Here is a 6,000-nt window from a genome sequence, read left to right as displayed (position 1 = left end):
CCATCCATTCTCATACATATGTAGAAGCTAAACAAGTTGGCTTCACTGAAGGACAGAGCGGTGGTAACCAGGTGTTAGGAAAAATAGGGGCGACACTAGAGGGAGGCTTGATAATGGGCAAAATACAGTTACTTTACAGGAATAAGTTCTAGTGTTCTCCAGCACTATAGTTCACAATCTTATATACATTTTATAGAGCACTTAGCACAATGAGCTGATTGTAATGCATAGTTTAATGTACATTTTTATAGAGAACAAGGAGAGGAATTCAAAGTTTCCCACCCCAAAGAGAAGATAAGCATTCAAGGTGAAAATGTAATTGCCATGATTGAATACACATTGCAGTCATGCATCAAAGTGCCTCATTGTACCCTATAATCATATGTAATTATTATAGTCAACTAAACATGAAATAAAAAGCAGACCAAGATGGGAAGGCCATCGGTTCATGTCTGGAGCACCAGCCTGGAGGGGAGGCGGATGGCCTAACCACTTCCTTCTTAGTATTTCCCCACCCAGGACAGTTGCAACTTTATAAGATTTGCACTTGCTTCCCACCCATTCATATTCCTCATAAAACTGGGAAAGGTAAATTGTCCTTTCAGACTCAAATATTAGTGGGTATGGGATGCTGGCAAAGCAGAAGCTGGCCAAAGGTTTTAAACCACACACACAAAGCAGAAGAAGTGCCCAATCAGGGTCGGGCTTGGGTGTCTCTGAAAGGTAGTTGGTGTGTAATTCAGCTTCTACATTCCCTCAAAAGCTTGTTCCTCAAAAGTCTGTTTCCCTAGAAGGTATCTAAATATGCTCAGGTTGATGAAACAGGCATTAAGTCCTGAGGCAATGCCTCCAGGGTCTAGTCAGACAAAAGGAATGCAGGTGTTGGGCAGGAGGAACCTGTGAAAGAAAATGGGGAGGGTGAAACGAAATGCTCAAACTCCAGGACAAAGGTAGAAACGGCCTAGGCAAAGACTCCCCCAAAATCTCTAGGCTCCAATTCTTTATGCCTGGATCACTGACAGTGATTTTGCAATAAATAAATAAATAAATAAATAAATAAAAGTAACCAGAAAGTGCAAAAACTCGTTGAAATCCATGTACATGAATGGTATTCCAAGAGTCCATAAAAAAAAAAATAAGGTTGATAGGCATCTTCAATATCTCCCTCTTCCTTTAGTGATTTTGGCCTGACCATGTCTGAGTACAAAGTTCTGTTCGGTTCCTTTTCTAGTTAGAGCTGTTTATTTACCATGTTGATTCCTGTAACTCATGTTTACCTGTCCGGCTGCTTGGAGCCTGGTGAATGTTTCCCCTGATCCCTTGCGATCTATTGTTGAAGTAGTTTGCATACCATTGTTCAGTTAACTTATTTAAGTTTTACCAACCTGTTTGTCCTGCAAAAAATTGGTATAAGAAGCCCAGAAAAGTTCAATAAATTGTGTATTGGTTTGTCTCACTTATGCATCCCCTGGATGTCACAGTCCCCACTAGAGGGGGATCCCAAGGCTTTGGGCTGTCCTTGGCTGCTCCCAGGCCACAAGCAGGGAGATTCACATTTATAATATGATAGGCATCTACTCCCATCCTCTCAAATGCAAATCCAGGAGGGGGTTCCTTCTTGGTCATTCAACTGACTAGAATTAAACCTTTGACCCAATGAATGGGGCCAAAGAAATGGATGTCCTGATTGACTTAAGACAGTGTCCCCCAGCTATAGTACAGTTCTCAGCAAAAGAAGAGGCGATTGTCCGGGAGTGAGCTAGGATAGTGAAAGAACGCTCAGTGGTGAAGATGAGAGAGGAGTTAGAGTGGGTAGTAGGCAGTTAGGGTATTCTGGGTCCCCGAGCAAAAGAGAATTTCCCCACCATGTCTTGAACTCACTCTCCCAGGGACAGGGGTGCTATTAGCATATCAATTCCCCACCAGAAGTATCGGCCATTACCTCCGGCCATTGTGGGAGGGTCTCAGGCCGATCTCTTTATCATTGAAAGGAGAGCAGGAAGAAGTAATACACATCTGCCTAAGGCCTGGAATGTCCTAGGTCTGGCACCTCTGTGGCCTTTTGTCCCAAGGCCAGGTACCATGGAAACCAGGAATTTTCTTTGTTCATGGAGAAACATCTTTGAGGGAAACCTTTAAAAGGTGCATTCCCCACCATTAATACGGGTTTTTCTTCTTTGCCTCCTGCCACTATGGCAGAGGACTAGGGTTCTTATTTTCCTGCCACTATGGCAGAGCACTGAGGTCCTTTTCCTCCTGCCACTATGGCAGGAGGTAAGGGTCTTTTCTATCTCAAAACCCCCTCCCGTCACTAGGACGGGAGTCTTCTCTTCTCAACTTTTCTAATAAATCTTGCTTTAAAACTAAACTGTGTCCGCATGAAAATTCTTCTTTCCTGCGAGACAAGAATTTGAGGTTGCTGCCATACTCGGAGTCAAAATTCCTGCAACAAAGACAGTGTCTCCTAAAGCTACCCCTTTGGGCTGAAATCCACATAATCATGAATTCTCCCTGAAACATTTCCCAAAACACCAGTACCTGCGGAAAACACACACAGGTTGTCTCCCAAGGAAAGCCGACCCAGTGTTTCCCGTGGGACAGAAGTCATGTGCAGGGGGAGAAGCTGATGCTACCTCTTCTTGCTGTTCAGTACACACAAGTCTCTTTGTAGTCTTTCCAGCTTTAGTATGAGTAAGTTTAATCACTTTGAATGTACCCAATATAAAATGATAGAATGAAGAAAGAAAAACTATCAATAAACCTCCTGTTTACAAAAGAGAGGTATAAATAGCCACGCACAGGTGGCTACCAGCCCTTGATGGACAATCTGTATCCCATGAGGCAAGGGTGTGAAGATGTCCTGCTGGGTGATGTCGTGGCCTCCTTGTTCAGCAAGCATGGACCATCCCACCCTGCTCTCTGGAGACCTCTCCCCACCTGCTACCCTCCGCAGCCCCAGTCTCTCAGCGGAGCATCACAGAGCTGTCCAGAGGGGAGGAAGTATGCACCAACTCAGGATCTCACTTCAGATGATCGCACGGGGACCCGGGGATTGACGCGAGCAGTCACTGGCTGGGGTAGGTGAGGCTTAGGCTTACTTCTGCTTGGTTCCTGGTCTGTTTGCTTCAAATAAGAGCATGAACTAGGGCCCGGCAGCATAGCCTAGTGGCTAAAGTCCTTGCCTTGAACGCCGGGATCCCATATGGGCTCCCGTTCTAATCCCGGCAGCTCCACTTCCCATCCAACTCCCTGCTTGTGGCCCGGGAAAGCAATCGAGGATGGCCCAAAGTCTTGGGACCCTGCACCCATGTGGGAGACCCAGAGGAGGCTCCAGGCTCCAGGCTCCTGGCTTTAGATTGGCTCAGCTCCAGCCATTGCAGTCACTTGGGGAGTGAATCATCTGATGGAAGATCCTCCTCTCTGTCTCTCCTCTCTGTATATCTGACTTTGTAATAAAAATAAATAAATATATTTTTTAAAAAGCACATGAGCTAGTAGCCATGTTCAGAAACCCTTACAAATCACAGCGGTCTTTTTTTCATTCCGTTTGATCTTAGTGTACACTTTTAATCCTAAAATTCACCTTTCTTAGATTCTGGAAAATATCCTCTCTTGATCTCTGAGTGCTGCATCTCTGCCATTGACTCCATTTTCTTTTTGGGAATTTTGCCTTGACATTTTGGGAATTCTACTGGGTATTTACTAAGCCTTCTGTCTCTGTTTTTTTTTTTTTTTTTTTCCCTCTCCTGTTTTTCTCTTCTTCATTTCTCTGTGCTGTGTTCTGGGTGAATTATTCAGTAATAGCTTCCAATTCACTAAAATTCCTTTCAACTGCATTCAGTCAAGACCCTGTTTTGATGGAATTTTTCATTGCAGCTGTCATTTATTTCCAGGACTCCTACCTGTTTCTCTTATAACATGTCCATCTGATAAATGTAAACGTTGCACATTTTTCTGCTACTCTTTTTTTTTATAAATTGAACTTTATTCAATCGCTGGATATCTTCATACTCTGAAGATTCAGATTTTTTATGCTTTTTTCACTTTTTTTTTTTCAAAAAGTAAAAAGAGATTGGGGTCAGAGCCACGGCATAGAAGCTGAAACCTTCGCCTACAGGAAAAGGAGATCATAGGTCATGACTGAGACTGTCTTCCTGGGTTGGCAGATGATAATGTGGATGTAAAAGAGGGTCAGACAGACGCATGGATTTGAGGGACAGAGTTTTAGGGCCAAGAGTCCAGAGTGGAGGAACAGCAGCCTCCCTTTCTTACGAGCCAACCCCACTCTTCCCTCTGTTGCCCCTTTCCCTCTCTGGACCTTGGACAACCAGCCTAGGGATAGAACCAAGACAGACCGTGGAGAGCAGGATGGCCCACTAGCTTCACCTTGTGTTGGTGTTGGGAGAGGGGAGAGTTTGAGCTCTAAGATTCCCTGTGTGAGTTAGATGCCTTTCCTCTATACCTCACATTACCCAACTTTCTGTTGACTATGTCTCCACACTGGCTGATCTCCTTGAGGGGGAAACTGCATATCAAGTCTGGGTTTTTGTCAACACTGGGAAAATGATAAATCCTAGTAACTATAGGTCATAAATTCTGTGAGTTAACAAAGCATGTCTATTTGATTCTTTATTGTAGCCTAGGAGCTTAGTCTAAAGCCTGATGCATAAAAGCAATAGAGTGAGTGAAGCAAGGCAGGAAGGAAAGAAGGACAGACTTCGAGAACGAACCCAGGAAGACAGTCTCAGTCATGATCTATGATCTCCTTTTCCTGTAGTGAGAACCTAAGGACTCAGATATCTGGGCTCTTGAATCAATGGCTGCAGGTGTCTGAACCTGAAGCTGAAGTGAGGGACACTGAGTGATAGCATGTCCAAGACCTCCTCACCCGAGAACTTATTTGCGACCATGTAAAACTTAAGACCAGAATGTTCCTCGCTCCAGGGTCTGTGTGTCTCTGCAAGGAAAGACATCTGTTTATGACCGACAGAAGGGCTATCACCTATCAATAAGGAAGTCGTCTGATAAGACATCATAAAACCAATGTGGCTTCTGTAGAGGAGGAGCATATGTTTGCTTTGTAATTATTTGCTAAGTTTTATTTTATGTGCTTCTGCAGATGCATGTTTTATTTTATAATTTTAAAGTGTTGGGGAGGTTTGGCCATTGTCAGCCACATATACTAGGGTTTGTGAAAGGGACCAAGAGGAGAGAGAAAGAGATGAACTGTCACACTCCAGAATGAAGAATACACAGGCCCCAAGCCCCACAACCAGGGAAAACATTTCCCCACATCCTGGGCTCGTAACTTATTTCAGTGATATCCATGAGAAGATAACACTTTGGGAATAGATTGGCCTGGTTTCAAATCTTATTTTATCCACTTGATAAGTGTACTACTTTAGATAATTCTGATCACTATGACTTAGCTATGAGCATTTATTAGGTGTCATGCACTGCATTAAATGTTGTGCATGGTTTGTCACATTCAGACCCCGACATGGTAGCCTAGCGGCTAAAGTCCTAGCCTTGAATGTGCCGGGAACCCATATGGGCGCTGGTTTTAGTCCCAGTGGCCCCATTTCCCATCCAGCTCCCTGCTTGTGACCTGGGAAAACAGTTGGGAAAAGTCTCGGGACCCTGCACCCATGTGGGAGAGCCAGAGGAGGCTCCAGGCTCCAGGCTCCTGGCTTTAGATTGGCTCAGCTCCAGCCATTGCAGCCACTTGGGGAGTGAATCATCAGATGGAAAATCTTTCTTTCTGTCTCTCCTCTCTGTATATCTGACTTTCCAATAAAAAAAAAACATAAAGAATATGTTAAGTGGGTGCTATGGTCAATCTCTTTTATAAATATGAAAAAAGAAGACTCAGAGTCGGCTTCCCATACAAACATGGGAATGTTTGGACCAGGAACTGGATGTCTAAGAACCTAGGCAACCTGCACAGGTCCAGCAAGCAGCCAGGAAAGCAGCAGAGGATATTAAGTCCTTGGTATCCTG

Source organism: Ochotona curzoniae, unplaced genomic scaffold (genome assembly GCF_017591425.1).
Source record: "Ochotona curzoniae isolate NIBS_2020 unplaced genomic scaffold, NIBS_Ocur_1.0 contig_3520, whole genome shotgun sequence".
NCBI classification, from domain to species: Eukaryota; Metazoa; Chordata; class Mammalia; order Lagomorpha; family Ochotonidae; genus Ochotona; species Ochotona curzoniae.
Note: the sequence above shows the minus strand (reverse complement) of the source record.